Raw genomic sequence first — 19409 nt, forward strand, 5'->3', positions numbered from 1 at the left:
CACATGCTTGGGCCATGTTTATGTTAATTTACTGGCTCAGAGTTTGTAGAACCTGACAACTAGGAATATTTTAATCCCAACTGTGGGTGAGGATAGGGATACAGTTATGAATTTTCATTAAAGACTTTCTCTATCTAAAATCTAAATAAAGACATACGAATGCCCCCCAGACACTATTCTGCACCGGTGGGTAGATAGTTTTTCTAGTGTGAATCTTCGAAGGCTCCAGTTTTCTATGGTATCTCAAATACAATCTTTAAACTCATGAAATTCCAAGACATTATATTCTATTCTTGTATAGGCACTAAGATCTAAACTTCTATGTGACAGAGACAAGGATTCCATTGCTCTCTCCTGATCCCACTCCCCAGGCGGTCAAAGGACCAACCAGTGTGGTTTGGCTCTGGTTTTCAGTTCGTACCTCATGTTTTGCCCATTGGGAATTTCCTTACATGCTTTCTCATTTGGCTACATATTTAAAAATGATATTGTTTTATATTTTATCTAGCATGTGTGAGTGTTTTATAGCAGGAAGCTTTCTGGATAATCTAGTTTGTCATATTGCCAGAAATAGAAGTAGCAAATGGTAGCATCATGCCATAAAGATTAGTGGGATATGTTAAAACTAAGCATCTCAAACCTGAAGAAAAGCCATTCTTTTTCAGAGATTGATAAAGTCATGCAACACTAAATATAGAATTTTACAAAGTGTCATGAAATGTGGTAATAAATATTTAGAAGCTTCTTTGAGATTGCTCATTTTAAAGCAAAGGTAAAAAGCACAGCCACCTCTTTTGGGGAAACACATGTTCTTTCTGTCACAGTTAAAATGGCTGAAACATAACAAAACAAAACAAAACAAAACAAAAAGCATGTGGTGAAACCTAAAATGTATATCTTTGTCAGCAAATATTGTTAAATGATATATGGAAAGCATTGTAGAAGAGCGAAGAAACAAATGTTGGAACAAATTGCATAGTGTTGAAGGTTTGCTATATATTTGGATGAAACACTGATGCTTCTAACACATTTCAGCTATGGTATTTTCTGGATTCTGTTTCCAATAATAAAACACATGAAGGGCTTTTTTTTTTTTTTTTTGGTGAGCTACTTAAAAAAAGGGCCAAATAACATTCTCCCTCAATAATAAATAATTTCTTTTAAAGAAAAATTATGACGTTTAGAATATTTCAAGCAACTATTTGGAGTTTTTTAAATTCCATAAAAAAGGTATAAAGTACTCCACATGAAATGCATTCCCTCTATCATTCACAGGCAAGCTATTGCAGCAAAGATGGTGAAGCTATAAGAAATCAAACTGCTACAGGACAGGGACACCTGGGTGGCTCAGCAGGTTAAGCATCCAACTCTTAATTTCAGCTCAGGTCATGATCTGAGGGTTGCGAGATCAAAACCCCATGTGGGGCTGCTTGGGATTTTCTTTCTCCCTCTGCCCCTCCCCAACCCACTCCCACCCACCCGTTCACACACATGCGCTCTTTCTCTCTCTTTCCTCCCTCCCCCAAAAATACAGTGCTACAGAATATCATAAGTGAGGTTAGCTTTATAAAAACAACATTAAAAAATCTAAGGGACTCTGCACACCTTTATGGAAGGTAACTTTCTTAGATCAGATTCCCTGGGAAGAAGATTCTGAGAAGAATCACATACAGAAATGTTACTGGAGAGTGCCCTCAAGATCAGTTATAGGGAAGTGCAGAAGGCAAGATTGAGCAGAGGGAGAAATTAAATTTAATTGGTCCTCAACCAATCCCATGGGGAGCTCTGGAGTTGGGCTGGTGCTTCAGTTTTGCTCCACCTGCAGCAGGCTGTCTGAACATTTATATCCAGCACTGGCCGGGCTTTGGATGAGAGCTGCCCTGTGGGAAGGGGTGAGACATCTTTCCACTGAGTGCAATGCCTAGAGAATGACCTCTCAGCCACCAACACAGTGGAAACACAGCAGTGCACCACAGCATCCAGTAAAGTAATCCCACAGAGAATTGCAGGAGAGACTGGCAAAATCCTTACAAGCGTTGTCTCACTTGAAGATGAGTTCTTCATTTTTCTCTAGCAAAAAAAAAAAATCAAGCGATTCAAATGTGCTGACTTTTGCAGTTAGCGGGCATGAGAACTCCATGTACCACAAAATAGTCAATCTAACAATAAGTGAGAAAATAAACTACTACTTGAAAGACGTTTATGCTATGGAGAGAGCTTTATGAAAGCAGAATTTTGGAAGTGTTTCCATTATTACATGCTATTGTTGCCAAAACTTACATAGCCCATAAAAACTCTAATACATGCACACTTAAGAAACTTGGAAAACTATTTTAACTTGTTAAAACTTTTCAATAGTTTCAGTGCATGTTAAACCTACATGTTAATTTTTTTAATCATAAAACTTCAATAGGTAAAATTTTAGTTTTTTTAACAAAAATATTTTATTAGTTTTGAAAGACGAGTATTACAGTTTGGAAAGCATACTCAAAGACATACTCTTTGTATTTGGGTTTCCATATTGTTGGAAGACCTTTTTCAACTATGATATCCATTAAAATCAAGTATCTAAATAAGTGGAAAACATAGGTTTTTCAATTTCTACACCACAAGTTTTGAATTAGAGTAAAGCATATGATCACACAAAGATGTGAGGCTTAGAATTATGGTCTTAACCCAGAACCAGGGTAATTCATTGGCTCAAGGCTTCTGGGCTCCCACAATGCCCAAGTTAAAAAATGTTCATTCTCTTCTTTCTGGTGCCCAGCCCCTAGACTGTTACCCTCACTATCACTTAGCACAGTGGCCGCCAACTCTTTATCTTCATGTAACACCATTAGTAGAAACATTTTTGCACATGGACCTCCACTTATTTATAAATTATATATATGTGCTACTCTTTTGACAAATTATCTATATTATGGAACACAAAAAAATGGATTAAAAAAGATTATTCTTGCCCAGAATGCATAAATTATGAGGAAATATCAGGAGACCTCAAATGAAGAGAGACTCTGCAATGTAAGTGTCATGTACTCTTCAGAAAGGTCAAGTTCATTAAAGACAAAGATTTAGAAACTTTTCCAAGCTGGAGTAACAACTAAATGCAATACATGATCCTGCTGGATCTTGAACCCCGTAAGGGCAATTTTGGAGGAAACAGGAAAACTTTGAGTGGGATTTATGGATTAGATGGTAATGTTAGATAAATGACAATTTCATAATTTTGATTTTTGCATGGTAAATACACTCTAAATATTAAGGAATTCTAGTACATCATGTATGCAACATATTTTCAAGTAGTTTAGGAAAAAACAAAATCCACAGCAATATGTATGTGTACATATCTGTGTGTTTGTTGGGGGGGGTTGCGTGTGGAGAGGGACAGAGAATGCAAAAATGCTAACAATTAGAAAATCTTGATAAAAGCCATACAGAAGTCTATGGATCTTTCTACTACTTGTACAACTTTTCTGTAAATTTAAAATTGTTTCAAAACAAGTTAAAAATTTAATACAATAAACAAAAGAAACAATCCTTTAAAAAGATGAGACAAAAATAGAAACTGGGTTTAAAGTATTCCATCTATTAATAGTATAAAATGAAATACTTGTTTTCTTAAAATAAGCACTTTTTAATATGAGAATATTTAAAATTCTGAGTACTTGTCCTGTCCTCTTCTTTATGAAATTGCTCCAGAAGAAAACCTTCAGTGATCTTTTTATTAGTAAAAAAAATAAAATTTCCAGATTGTAAAACCAATCCTTCTTAAAGGATTCGATTTAGTAATTTAAAAGTAACTTTTTACAGGTTAACATTTAATGTTTGAGAATTAATGAATCATAGGCAATTTAACAAATACATTTAATATCTATTCATAACTATTCAAAAGGTTTAACTTATTTCACTTAAGATAATGTTACAAAACAAAATAGAAATTATGCCCTAGAAGACACTCAAAATCTTGACCATGTTTTAAGCATTTTCCACATTCCTGGTTCTCTCTCTCCCCTGTTAGTATCAAAATGGGGTGACATCTTCAGAATATCCAAGATTTGAAACATTACATAGAAGTAAGTGATAATACTTTTAGCTGCAAAAACTGTTCTTCTTTAGACCTTTTCCTCATTCTGATCCCCATCCTCATTCTAATTCCCAAAGAACAATAAAATGATTATTTAGCTGCCACTGTCACGTAATAATCCCCTGTCACCTCCTTCATTCAGCCCACTGCTGACTCACAAAGGGGAGCCTTCCATCCAGAAATAATAGAGGGGTGAGGGGATGGTGCATGGACTAACAAAAAGTATATGAAGAATGGATATGCCATCACTTTAATTATACAAACACCCAAAATGCATGTAAAGAAAGATGATGTTTTCACTCAAGTATTTATATTTCACCAGCATGTAATACAAGTTGCAGTGAGGGTTCTGTAATTTTGAAGTAAGTTTCTCGAATAACATTGTTGCATGTCTCCCCACAGCACAGCTCTCAAGCACAGAGAGCCATTTAATGTAGGTACTTACAAACAGCCCCGCTCCCCACGAAAGTCTGTCCCAAATGTACTGCATATACAATGTTGCTGAGTACTGTGTTCTATATCCAGAATTAGCTGAAAGAAAAAGCAACGTGCAAGAAGTCAGTGTGCCCATGCATGAGTAATGAACCATCAGCATCATCCGTGAATACTCAACCACAGACATCCAAGATCAAAGTTCCTTTGGGAATTCTCTCACAGATGTGGACAAACTAAAAATCTTGAACACAAAAAAGCCACTTTTGCTGCAAATAGAAAAGCCTCACTATTATGAACAAGCAGTATGATTTGGCTGAGTTATAGATTGTTACACTTTTCATATCGTCAATTTGCATAATTTTCCATATGCAAGATGGTAACGAGAAAGTCAAAGATTTTGTCAATGATTATGCTTCCCCTGACATAAGAACTTGGTGATATAAAAAGACAAAGAAGTGGGCTACAATGTTTAACAAAGAAACTGGCCAGAACGCCGTGATCTTATAGGTGTCAAGACATCATGTACGAAATTAGAAGACACTAGCTATGTGATATAGCAAAACATAGAAAAATTTGAATTTCTTTAAATATTTATTTATTTATTAGAGAGAGAGGAAATGTGTGCACGAGTGGGGCGAGGGGCAGAGGGGGAGGGAGAAAGAGAATATCAAGCAGACTCCCTGATGAGCATGGAAACTGACGTGGGGCTTGACCCCGGGACCCTGAGATCATGACCTGGGCCAAAACCAAGAGTTGGAGGCTTAACTGACTGAGTCACTCAGGTGCCCTGAAAATTTGAACTTTTTATTCCAATAGCAAACGGGTGGGAAAAGGTACAAAACCCACAGACTGTTCCTTATGCTTACTGATGCTCTTGATCAAGCCAAAACCGGTGGAAACACCTGTAGTTGAAAAAGCTGGGTCTCTTGACCTGTTGCAGTAATGGAGAACCATAGGTCATCTCACTGAAAGGTATTATTAGAAAGGCTTTATTGTAGGATTTGGGTATCTTCATGATTCTTATCTAGAAGCTAAGAAGAATGGAATGAGACTAAGGCTGTTGTCTGTAAAGAAGCAGCAACCATTCCCATCTGCCAGGATAGGGGAGATATTTGGTTGTTTTTGTGGTTTGGATGTTGTTCATGCTTTCCTCTGTGCTCAAACACGGTTACTAAGGGGTCTTGTCTTTGCCTTGACCTGCCATGGTCACACAGGAGGCGTGTTGAGGGTTGTTGGTGTTCCCCAGAGCGCCAGGGCCTCACTCTGTGTTCCAGGGCTGTTCCTGGCTATCCAGATCTGCTTCTCTCTTTCTCACACTGATAAAGCGTGTAAATGCTCCCAAAAAAACTTCTGGGAATCCTCAGTGCTCCAGTTTGGGACAACTTTTAAATAAAAATATATCCTTGTACTCACGAGAGACGTACTAGGCAAATGTGGAATAAGAAATTATGAAACAGGAAATAGTTCAAGAGGTCATTGGATTCATCTTCTTGCCTCCTGGATGGATTTCTCTATCTCACTTTTAAAACTCCTCATTTAAAAATTACACAGTTTCTATTTGGCAGGTCTATTACTATACGAAGTAAACCCAAATTCTCCCTCACTAAGTTGTAAGATGATTTCTTCTTTCCTTCTCTGTGGAGATAGAAGACAAGCAGCCAATATCCTCTTCGCTCTAAAAATAAAACCTTTGCCTTTCCTTCTCTGGCCGAAGTAGCCCCTATTCCCAAGGGAGCTGCTATGACTCTCTCAGATTGGTCTGCGACTCCTCCCAGGCTGCCACCGGCTCAGCGAACCACCGGATCCGGCTCAACTGGAACACTACGGTAGCTTCCTAACGGGTCTCTCTCCGTCATTCTGGCACTGCTCCCCACCTCCTTCCACACTGCTGCTCTGGGTTCATTTCACTAAAGTACATTTGGCCTCTTCATTTTTTTAAAGGCAAAATCCAAACTCCTTGATATCATCCAGAAGACCTTGCCTACTGGCCTTCGTCCGCATCACAATCACATTCTGCAACACTGACTCTTCTCTGCCCTCCAGCCACACTAAACATCTTTCAGTCCTGGGAAATCCAGGGTCCTCCAACCCCAAGGCCTTAACATGCACTCTTCCTGAAATGCTCTTTTTCTCCCCCTGCTTTACCCAACTAACTTGTTTATCTTCCAGATCCCATTGTAAACACCCTAACAACCACCCCCAGGTGAGACCAGATTCCCCCTATACGCTGCATTCTTTCCACCCTGCACTTCTTCTAACAGGTATCACAATCATAATTCACTAACCAGACATGAGTTGCCTATTTGGCTCCGTAAGGGCAGAGACAATCCCTGTCTTATTCACCACCATTTCTTCGGGGTCTGTTGGCATACTGCCTTTATTGGCTAGGCATTCAATAAATACTTGTTGAACAAAACAAAACAAAACAAAAAACGAACACAGTAACTTATGGGCTGGGTCCTCTTTCATTTCTATACATTATTTTTAAAACTAGAAAAAGCACTCAAAAGTGATCTAACATTCTGAAAACAGCAATGGAATTGCATCCAGGACCCCATAGGTCCAATTCGCATTAGAAATAATACAGCCCCTTCATGCTATTGGATGGTTGGCATACTGACCAGCTCATTCCACCAATGATTTAAGATAATAAAGTAGTTTATCCTTTTACTGACCATAAGTCAAGTTACTGTGCCCACGTTCTTAGTTCTGGTAAAGCCATGACCTAGTTACTCACTAATCTCTCTGTTAGAATTCTCCACTTTCTTTTAACTAAATAATAAAGTATTACTATCATTATTGATTATTGCATTAGGTTCTCTTCACATGCAATCAGTTTAGTTAATTAATAATTATTAGGAATTATTATCCCTATTTTATAGAGAAACTGAGGCCACATAGGTAGATGAAGCTAGGATTCAAATCCAGATATGTTTCATTAAAATAAGCCTCTACAAACCAGGAGTCTTCTTCAGTAGTGATGGGAAATCCTGGTGCTCACCTGAGTCTGGCAGGTTTCCTTCCCGGGCCATCCATAACCGAGCAGAGGTAAGTGTTGATCTAATCGACTGTGTGCAGATGCCCTTGCTTTAACGATTGCCCCTTCCTGACTGCCCACAGACTACTACGGGGAAGTGCTTGCTGCATGTTCTCATCACCAGGCCAGATCACCTTATCCTGCCAACGACTGAGCTGGGTCTGCGATCATTGTGACTTTTGGACATTGTGCCTGGAACTTCCTGGCTCTCGTAGACTGCATCAGCTGTTACAGCAGCTTAGGTCCCATCTTCCTAGACACTGGCCTAGCTCTGGCTTTCCACTCTTCCCATAGACCCCAACATCACAAAGGTTCAGCAGGCCGCACAGCAAATGCACTTGCAAAGAGAATTGTTTATGTGTAGGTGTGTATGTTTGAGTGGGGAAGGTAGAAGCTGATTGAAATTCTCATTGAGAAAGTAAAACACACAAATGATAGAATATATAAACAACAATATAGTCCAGTGTCAAAACACAGGATTCAGAGAAGACATATTATGCAGCGTCAGGATGGAAATAGTGATGAGACAGATTCTCTAGGAGGACTGAGAAAGAAAGTGTGACTTCAGTCAAATAAGGAGCTAGATTATAAAGGACCTTAAGTGCCCTAAGCATGTGTTGCCTAAGCTTAAAGTATTTGTGTAAACTTACCACATCTATAAACTACTTGTACTGCTTTTAAGTTTATTTATTTATTTTTAAGTGATCTCTACCCCCAACGTGGGGCTCGAACTCATGACCCCAAGATCAAGAGTCACATGCTCTTCTGACTGAGCCAGTCAGGTGCCCCTGTATTGCTTTTAATATTTTTTCTTTAAACGGATTCACTTTTTCTATTGAAATAAATTTATTTCAAAAAGAACTTTATACCATTACTTCTATAACACCATAAATGCTAGTTGTATTTTTCAAAATACACCGTGGACTCAAAGTATGATGACGAAGCTTGTAAAAGTATGCCCTGAAGTACTACTTAAAAGCATCTCACATACCAACAGTGGTATGTTAGACATGCTTGGGAAGGCACCAACTCCAATGCCTGTAGTTGATCAACAAATGCATGAGTCTCCCAGGCAACAGTGTTATACATTCTCCTTTCTCTCCCTCCCCAACAACATCTCCTCCACCCTCCTTCTCATCCAACCTTCTTAAACGAATGGTATGTACTCACTCTCCAATATCTCTTCCTTCACCTTCTCTTAAACCCACTCCAATCAGGCTTTCACCCCTACCACTCCAATCCTGGCTTCTAAAACACCACTGTTTGTCGGTGTCTGCCTGCCTTACTGCATATTCCCCTGCTTTCTTTGCTGATTTGCCCTTTCTCCTCAATGTCTTCATGTCAGTGAGTCCTTGGGCTCAGTCTTGCAAACTCCTTCCTTCTCCCTTGGTGATCTCATCTCAGCCACATGACTTTATATATATTAAATACAGTCCATATACTGATGACTCCCAGATTTCATCTCCAATTCAGCTCTCTCTCCTGAACCCCCAGTGGGTACAGTGCCTACCTGACATCTATACTTAGATATGTGGTAAATCTCTCACATTTAACACATTTAATGATCAATTCCCAACTCCCAGTTTATGCCTCCAAACCTGCTCTACTCACAAGTCTTTTCATCTCAGTTGATGGCAACTCCATCCAGAATCCCATCATTTCCCACTCAAATCTCTGCGCCCATCCTGGTCTAATTCCTCATCACCTCTCTCTTCAAAACTGCAATTCACTTCTGCCCTGTGTCCTTCTACAGTATAATTTCAATACAAAAGCCTTATAAAATACATTAGATCATATCACTTGTCTGTTCAAAATCCTTAGCGGTTTCCCATCTCCCTCACGGGAAAAAACAAAACCTTGACAATGGCCTACAGGGTCCCAGATAACCTGCCTCCCTACTCCTCTGACCTCCTCTCCTCTGTGATCTTTCTTGCTTACACTGCTCTACTGCGTGTATTTCACACATGGTTGTAATCCTCAAAGGCTATGATCATGTCCATTTTGAAGACGAAAAAAAAAACAAAAAACAAAAAACAAAAAACAAAACTGGAACCCAGAGAAGTTCCTTGGCCAAGGTCAACATCAACTGCTACAGTCAGAATTTAGTCTATTTTGCTCCAAGCCATGCTTCTCAAGTATACCATGCAGTCTTACATAAACCTTTGTTCTAAAATAGGCCCAACTATATTGGAATTTTATTTGTGACAAAGGTGAGATTTCATGTCAGTAGCTAAGTGGTATTGGGACAACTGAACATCTGTCTGGAAAGAAAATTAAGCTGGATCCCTTCCTCATCTCTTATACCAAATTTAATTCCAGGTAGAACAAAGATTTTACTATTAAAAGAATCCCAAAAACTTCCAAAACAAATCACAAGTAAAATTATTCATAATATTAGAGGGGGAAAGGAGCAGAAACCCAGAACCACAAAACCCAGAATTACAAAAAAAGAAAGATTGGTGAATCTACAACAGAAATTTAAAAAACTGCTACATGACAAAACACCATAAACAAAGTCAAAGACAAATAAAAAATGGAAAAAAAATATTTGCAATGCATATGTCAAAGAGCTAATTTCCTGAATTTACTAAGACCTGGTACAAATTTTAAAAAGATAATCTAATTTAAAACAATTGTTTTAAAAGTACATGGAAATATGCCCAACCTCACTTGAAATTAAAGAAATGCAATTTAAATCAGCAAGGAGATATCATTTTTCACCCAGCAGGAAACAAAAGGATTCTGATTCTGTTGGCTGCTAGTTGGCCTCAGGAAAAAAAAAAAAAAAAGTCATTAGCTGCTACTCATTAGGTCCTACCCATCCCCCAAAACATGTTTGAGAGTTAAATCCACTTTGGCTCTAGTCCTAGCTTTGAAATATCAACATCCAAAATGAAAACCATCACCTCAACAACTTTTCAGGGTACCATCCCTTCATACTTCTACAGCCTTGCCCATAACCTGGTCTCACACCCTTTGTCTTCACACTTCACTTCCACAAAACCTTCTACCACACCCATTGAACTCCTGATCCATAAACAACAAAGTCCCTATAACCTCATTCTGGCCCAGAACCCTTCCTCTACCACCTTGAATTAATTGAAATTGGGCACCCCCCAAGGGCACTGCTGGCCCTGTAGCTCTCTCTAGTGATAGGAGCTCATCCTCAACACTCCAGACCATTATTCCTCTGCTAGTTTCTTCCTGCTTTTCCTCTTTCAGGTCATTCCTTCTCATTCACCTGTGACTGGGCACATGACTCACCTTCACGCCCTGCCATAAATAAATGCTAGGGGACCTCATTGTCCACATAGGCAAACAAACAAATAACTGACCTCAGAGGTCCCTAACTTCTTATTTTCTCCAAGCTCCTTATTTTACCCTAGCCACCCACTCCCAAGATAACTTCAACTTTTTCATTTCTTTCAACCGCTTCATTTCAAACAACCCAGGCTCTTTCTACAGCCTCTCCTTCCAATTTGCATTATTAACTTCATCAGAACTTCAAGTTTGGGGGCGCCTGGTTGGTGGTTCAGTTGGTTAAGCATCTGCCTTCGGCTCAGATCATGATCCAAAGGTCCTGGGATATAGAGCTCCAGACTGGGGCTCCCTGCTCAGTGGAGAGCCTATTTTTCCCTCTGCCTCTCCCCTTGCTCATGCTTCCCCTCTCTCTCTCTCAAATAAATAAATAAAATCTTTTATAAATTTCTCTATTTTCTCTATCTGTCCTAACAACCTGAGTTTTTTTTTTTTAACTTCCTTACTTATCCATCTTAGATTCCATGAATCACCACTGCATTGGGTTCCATTTTACATGCATAAACAATAGTTTTCCTGACTCATTTCAGATCTCAGCCCATTTGCTGCTACAACAGAAGAGCCTTTCCAGATTGTCCTGGCTAGGTGTGGTCACCCTATGACTGCTCTCACAGAAATATGTTCCACTTTTTCAACATGCTTTTCAGAACTGTAATTTTACATTTATCTTACATTATCTGATAAATATCTGTCTTCCCCATTAGACCGTAAGGTCCACGAAAGTGAAACTGGCTAGGAGAGAGACTTTTTTTTTTTTTTTTAAGAATTTGTTTATTTGTCCGAGAAAGAGAGTGCACACAGGCAGGGGGAGTGGCAGGGAGAGGCAGAGGAAAAGCAGACTTCCTGATGAGCAGGGAACGTAAAGCAGGGTTCCATCCTGGGACCCTGGGATCATGACCTGAGCCCAAGGCACAGGCTTAAACGACTGAGCCACCCAGGCACCTGAGAGAGACTTTCACTTTTCATTTTATTCCATTTTGCACTGTTTGAATGTTGTAGCCATCTATTAAAAGATATTTTAAAGGTAAAATCATGACTCTCATACAAACTAAAATGAGTAAATATCTGAAATTTGATTTAACTCACTAATTAATGAGGGAACCAGTAAGATGTTATAATTAGTTCAAAGGAGAATTCAGAGAACCACATGCATGTGGGCAATAAGAATTGCTAAAATGATTTATAAATAGCTGCAAAATAGACCTATCCTCAGGGTAGAAATCAATTGAATTCCACTTCACACAATTCATTTGCATTTCTATAAACAAGAATTATTTCATTGTTACCAATTTTCTGCAATATACAAAGTTGTAAAATAGCTCCAAAACCACATAAGCTGGAATAGTACACCAAACAGGACACTTAATATTTTTTACCTATTTCAAAGTTTTTCATAATTTTTCCTGTTACATCAATATATGAATATTATACATTAATATATATATGAATTACTAGCTTTTAATGTTAATAAATATTATCTAGATGAGGAATTATGCCCTAATTTTCTATGTTTTTGTATACGAAAAAAGCGGTAAGTTTTATTTTAAATGTTTTGAGATATAATTGACAAATAATATTATATTAGTTTCAGGTGCACAACATAACTTGACATTTGTTTAATGATCACCTCAATATGTCTACTTAACATCCATCACCACAAATAGTTGCAATTGTTTTCCTTATAAGAACTTTTAAAATCTATTCTCTTACAACTTTGAAATATACAATAGAGTATTGGTAACTATAGTCACCATGCTGTACATTACATCCCCAGAACTTCCTTGTTTTATAACCAGAAATTTGTACCTTTTGACTACCTTCGCTCATTTTGCCCAGCCCCAACCCTCCACCTCTGGCAACCACCAATCTGTTCTCTGTATCTATGAGTTCGTTTTTTAAATTTTTTTATTTTTTAAAAAAGATTTTATTTATTTGAGAGAGAGAGAAAGAGAGCACAAGCAGGGAGAACAGCAGAAGGAAAAGAGAAGCAGGCTCCCCGCTGAGCAGGCAGCCTGCCTCAGGGCTCAATCCCAGGACCCTAGGATCATGACCTGAGCCGAAGGCAGACTCTTAACCGACTGAGCCACCTAGGCACCCCGAGTTCGGTTTTTTTTTAGATTTCACTTATAAGAAAGAGATTATATGGTATTTGTCTTTGTCTGACTTATTTCACTTAGCATAATGCCCTCAAGGTCCATCCATGTTGTTGCAAATGACAGGATTTTCTTCTTTCTTAGAGCTGAACAGTATTCCATCATATATACATATGCACCATTTCTCTATCCATTCTTCCATCAAAGGACACTTAGGTTGTTTCCATGTCTTAGCTATTGTAAATAATGCTGCAAAGAACATGGAAGCACATATATCTTTTCAAGTTGGTGTTTTCATTCCCTTTGGATATATACCCAGAAGAGGATTTACTGGATCATGTTGTAGTTCTATTTTTAAATTTTTGAGGATCTTCCATACTGTTTTCTATAGTGGCTGCACCAATTTACATTCCTACTAACAGTGCACAAGAGTTCCCTTTTCTCCACATCCTTACCAGCATTTTTTATTACTGCCTTTTTGATGATGGCCATTCTAACAGACACGTGGTGATACCTCATTGTGTTTTCTTGTTGTTTTATTTTTTGTTTTAGTTGACATACAATGTTATATTAGCTTCAGGTATACAACATAGTGATTCAACAATTCCATACAATTGTACTACGGTCAGCACAGTAAGTATAGTTACCATCTGTCACCACACAACGTTATTACTCTAATATTGACTATATTCCCTATGCTGTACTTTTCTTCCCTGTGACTTATTTATCTTATAACTAGAAGTTTGTACCTCTTAATCCCCTTCACCTGTTTCAACCATTCCCCTACCCACCTCCCCTCTGGCAACTACCAGATCATTCTGTGTATGATTCTATTTCTGGTTTGTTTGATTGTTTTGTTTGTCAGATACTACATATGAATGAATCATGTGGCTTTTTATCTTTCTCCAATTGACTATTTCACTTAGCATAATACTTTCTAGGTACTGCCATATTATTGCAAATGGCAAGATCGCATTCATTTTTATAGCTAACATCCCACTATATATAGATATGTGTGGATGTGTGTATAGATATATATCCATGTGTGTATATATATGCATATACGTATATATCTATACACACACACACACACACACACCATAACTTCTTTATCTACTCATCTATCTATGGATATTTAGGTTGCTTTCATAATTTGGCTATTGTAAATAATGTTGCAATTAACATAGTGCATTAACACCATCTTTTCAAATTGGTGTTTTCATTTTCTTTGGGTAAATACCCAGCAGTGGAATTACTGGATCATATGGTATTTCTATTTTTAATTTTTTGAGATAACTCTATATTGTTTTCACAGCGGCTACACCAATTTACAGTCCCACCAACAGTGCACAAGGGTCCCCTTATCTCCATATTCTCGCTAACACTTCTTCTTTCTTGTCTTTGTGATAGTAGTGCCATTCTGCCAGGCGTAAGATGGCATGTCATTGTGGGTTTGATTTGCATTTCCCCAATGATTAGTGATGTTGAGCACCTTTTCATGTGTCTGGCGGCCATTGGTATGTATGTCTTCTTTGGAAAAACATCTATTCAGGAATGCCTGGGTTGTTCAGTCAGTTAAGCATCCAACTCTTGATCTCAGCTCAGGTCTTGGTCTCAGGGTTGTGAGTTCAAGCCCTCAAGGTTGTGAGTTCAAGCCCCATGTTGGACTCCATACTGGGCATGGAGCCTACTTAAAACAAAACAAAAGTGGAAACATGTCTATTCAGGTCCTCGGCCCATTTTTAAATCAGACTATTTGTTTTTTTAGTGTTCAGTTGTATGTGTTCTTTATATGTTTTGGATATTAGTCTCTTATCAGATGTATCATTTGAAATATCTTCTCCCATTTGGTAGGTCACTTTTTATTTTTGTTGGTGGTTTCCTTCACTGTGCAAAAGCTTTTTTATTTTGATGTAGTCCCTCTTGTTTATTTTGTTTTTGTTGCTTATGCTTTTGGTGTCAGATCCAAAAAACTATCACCAAGACCAATGTCAAGGAGCCTCACTGCCTGTTTTATTCCAAGGAGTTTCATGATTTCAGGTCTTGCATTCAAGTCTTGTTGTTTTTTTAACAAATCAAACTTTTATAATATGGACTTGGCTGCAAAATATCTAAAAAGAGAGCAATGTGGGGGAAACAGACTACCACCCAGCATATGTGTGAGAATCTAGGGGAAAGAAGAAAGTCAGCTGAGGTGTAACAACATCAAGGAGCAGGCCGACGGAAGCCAGATTCAGAGGGCTAGAAGCCATGAGCTTTTGTGGAGTCCCTGCTGCTGGAGGAGGGCTGTCCCCAGCTTCCTATTCCCCCCCCAGAGTGCACTGCCTTCAGGTTGGGAGGGGGCTGAGGACTGGGGAGAGGCTGGCAAAGGATAGGTGGTAGGACCTCCTTTGCCCCTCCTCTGTTGGGGGAAGAGACCATGATGTAGTTCTGAACAATGCCAGGGACCAAAGGAAGGTGGGGGTGCACTTGTGGCAGTGAAGATCAGTGTGACAATGGGCTGCACACTGGGGACAATGGTGGTGACAGGAGAAGTAGTGCTAGAACCTGAGACAGAAGATGAAATGCTGAGAGACAGGACCTATGGGGTGGATGAGCCACTGGAGGACAATGACATTATAATAAACTTGGTTAGAGGAGGGGAAGGGGGAGATGGGGCAGCAGTTCACACACATTCCAGAGTCTGGATGGGCAGTGTGGTAGCACCAGGGACCTTCAGCAAACCAGAGGTCCTAGGGCCAAGCTGAGGGAACTGCAAGAGGTCAGTGTGGACCAGTGTTGAGTGGTGGTCAGAGTGGTCCTGTTGACCTGCTGAGCCTGCAGAGCAGCCTGGGCCAGAGCCTTGACCACATGGGTGGAAAGGAGGAGTCCAAGGGACCCAAATTCTGCCCCACAAGAATCCTGATTATCAGATGGTAGGCACAGTGTACTGGGGCATAGTGTTTCTGGAGGAGGCTCTGCATGTGGTCAGCTCAGATGTGGTGACGTTGCTCAGCACAGGGCCATCCAGGACACTGCGGATCCACTTCCCTCCCTGCTGGAGCCATGGTAGAATCAGAGTCTTGACCATATTGTGTCCCAGCTCTGCCAGGCCTGAGATGGAGGCACGGTGAGTTGCCCCCGAGTCTTCTCAGTGCACCTAGCTCTTGGTGAAGGTCCTGGTGATCCGGGGCTGGATGTTGTTAGTGATTGTGCCAAAATGCTTACAGATCTGGGCCATGAGGCAGGCGGCAAACCACCAAGTGACTGTCCACATCTGATTGCAGGCCCAGCTGTCTGCCCAAGAGGCAGGTCATCGCAGCTGGAATCAATTCCGGTGTGGATTTTTCTAGCTATAGTGCAGGGATATCCTTCAGTGCCTACACCATGCACTTGAGGTGGATAACATTCACACTCCCTTCTTTCCTCTTCTGTGGTAGCTACAACTTTGATTTCAGTCCTGAGAAAAACTTCAGGTTTTAGAAACAAGATGTCTGCTCCTTTTCCAAATCCCACATTTTGAAAAGCATTTTTAAATCTCAGTCTCAAACTCTGCACTCTAGAACTGCTGTTGAGACATAACAATTGTTTCCTAGTTCATACAATCTTGGGTTTTATACATACACACACACACACACACACACACACACACACACACATATATATATATATATATATATATATACACATATATAAATATCTGATGCCAGATTTTTCATAAATACTCCAGCTACTATAAATATTGACTGAGTTGTTTTAGAAAATCAACACGATGTATTAAAATCAAGTGTTGGGAAACTTCATGGTCTCACAACTTTTATTTTGGAATTGAACAATATTAAATTGTATCTAACTCTGGACTATATATTAATTATCCTCAGTATTTCCTAAGGCTTCATAAAGTAATTTTTTCCAACCTTTATAGAAAAAAGCAAGCCGATTGCAGAAGCACGGGGGTCATGAACTCTGACCTTGCACTGACAAAAACAGTAACAGTTCTCTTTCCTCAGAACCGCAGGGCGCCCCCAGCCGGTCCCCATGCCCCTCCTCCCACCCAACCTCGGCGTCTCCCCTCTGGCCCATAGCCTTGCAAGACCCCCAGCCCCAGGGACCCGCCACCAGCTGGGAGCCCAGCCTCTGGCGCCCTGCCGCCCACCACAGCCGCCATACCTGCTTCTGGCCACTTTGGTGCCAAATTCCGAGTTTCTCTGATGCTTTTGCTTCCCGGTGGCTGCAAATTTGGAGGGGCTGGTTCAGCAGAGGGTGGCTTCAGCACGACACACACAGATCTCCTGCAGGAATCTCCCCGGGGAGGCCAGCCCCTCCCGGTGCATCCAGGCAACCTCCGCCCACCCCGCGGTAGCCTGGCCTCAGAGCCGTCAGGCTGCTACAGACCAGCAGACACGACAGAAGATCCAGATAGTCACGGCAGTGAGCACCTCTGGGTTCCACAAGCGGCAGTTCTTCCTCATCAGCTGGAATTGAGAAGGTCATCCTGGCTTCCCGGGAGACATCCAATGCCAGGCAGCTCATTCACACCACCTGGGATAACCTCATGCTTGGCGGGATCCAATCATCCAGGGACTCGGCTTCTGCGGAGCGTTTCCTGTGGAAGGCCCACAACCAGTGGCCTCAGGTGGTGGAGTCCTATATGGTCTGTGGCCACAAAGCCCCAGGCTGTCACTATGGGGCTGTCAGTTGTGAAGGATGCAAAATGTCTTCAAAAGGGGCATAAGGAAAAATTTGACCTACAGCTGTCAGAGCAATTAAGACTGCATCATCAGTAAGCACCATCAGAACAGCTGTCGGTGTTGTTGACTGAAAAAAATGCTTAGAGATGGGTATGGAAATGTAATCTACACAGTGTGAACAGAAGCCATTGGGGGGGGGGTGCTGTGCGGGGGAGAAGAAACTTTTTGATGGTGGGATGGGAGAAACCAAGCAATTGTGCCGCTTCAACTAAGAAACAGATCTTCTTGATCCAGGACACCTGTGAACATCCAGGAGCCTTTGATATACGGAGATGGTATGGTTCTCCCAACCATGTATTCTAAACCTGAGACAAGCCAGGGGGCTTACTGGCAAATGTAGTAGCCTCCCTTGCAGACCTAAATGAATCCCTTAACGAGGGTGATGCTTTGGAAGTACCGTGGGAGAACCAGTCTGCAAGAGAGATGCCTAGAGCATTTGATACCTTAGCAAAAGCACTTAATACCATGGACAGCTTTGTGTCTCCAAGCCTGGCAGACAGGACAGACACTAGTGGAGGAGGCAGCATCCACGTCATCACTGGAGACCAGTCCCCAGCCATCCCTGAGGTCAAAGGCACTCTCCTTTTAGACACATCACATCCAGGTTCACGATGCCCAGCCCCATTCCAGAATACTTCAACATGAGCTACATCTGCAAGCCCACATCCCACTTGCTTTTCCTCCCCATGCATGAGCCCAGCTCAGTCTCAGCTGTTCAGACACTGTGTCAGGAATGCAACACCAGCCTTGTGCGGCCCTGCTAGAATAAGCTCTTCACCCTCGGCCTGACCCAGTGTGCCCAGGTGGTGAGTCTCTCCAGTATCCTGGCAGCTACCATCAACCACCTGCAGAACAGCATTCAGGAAGATAAACTTGCTGGTTACTGGATAAAGCAAGTCATGGAGCACATCTGGAAGCATCAGGACTTCTGTTAACAGTATGGTGGAGCTGGATATAGACAGCTAGGCGTATGCATAACTTAAAGCTATAGTTCTCTTTAGTCCTGATCATCCAGGTTTGACCAGCACAAACCGGATCAAAAAATTAAAAAAAAAAAAAAGCAGAGAGGGACTTAAAGACTATGATCAGAAACCCTACTCAGAAGACACCTTCTGAGTGGCCCAGATTCTGTCTGCCATGTGTCCGCTGGCACTTAGGCCGATGAGCTCCAACATAACAGAACTGGATTTTTTTATTTTTTTCAATTTATTTATTTATGTTTTTACTGGTCACATTGTCAATGTTTTGGTAGCATAATTCCCTACATCCTCATGATGGAGATGACAGGGTACAGCGGCCAGATCACCAGAGTCAGTCTCTTGTGCACACCACACACCTGTTGGAAAGAATCTTTCCAGGACCGTTCAGATACAGACAAGGAAGCAGTGGTATTTTGGTATGAACAAATATTCCCAGTATGTTAGCCATTTCCTACCTGGTTTCTTCTTATTTGTTAATCCCAGACAATAGCAACCGAAGGACTAACAAGATCCTTTCCTGCCATAAGAAATGTCTCAATGCATTTTGATGGCACAATAGATTTTGGAACAATCCTTTAACTTAATTTGTATTTAGAGATTCTCAGAGGGCAAAAAAACAATAACACATTTTTATAATATCATTCTTGGATCAAGCCCCGTGGCAGGCTCCCTGATCAGCTAGGAGTCTGCTTCTCCTTCTGCCTCTCCCTCTGACTCGTGTTTCCTTCCCGC

At 40.6% G+C, this 19409-nt stretch overlaps 3 pseudogenes; 2 read left to right on the forward strand and 1 right to left on the reverse strand.

Moving 5' to 3' along the window:
• Nucleotides 1-13251: 13251 nt before the first annotated feature.
• LOC123788473 (transcription initiation factor TFIID subunit 6 pseudogene) lies at nucleotides 13252-16335 on the reverse strand (annotated as a pseudogene).
• A 649-nt stretch (nucleotides 16336-16984) lies between these two features.
• LOC123788453 (nuclear receptor subfamily 2 group C member 2 pseudogene) lies at nucleotides 16985-17825 on the forward strand (annotated as a pseudogene).
• Nucleotides 17826-17865: 40 nt separating this feature from the next.
• LOC148108393 (nuclear receptor subfamily 2 group C member 2 pseudogene) lies at nucleotides 17866-19121 on the forward strand (annotated as a pseudogene).
• Nucleotides 19122-19409: the final 288 nt, after the last annotated feature.

Source organism: Ursus americanus, chromosome 20 (assembly GCF_024610735.1).
Source record: "Ursus americanus isolate L20-20 chromosome 20, mUrsAme1.1.p, whole genome shotgun sequence".
Taxonomy (NCBI): Eukaryota; Metazoa; Chordata; class Mammalia; order Carnivora; family Ursidae; genus Ursus; species Ursus americanus.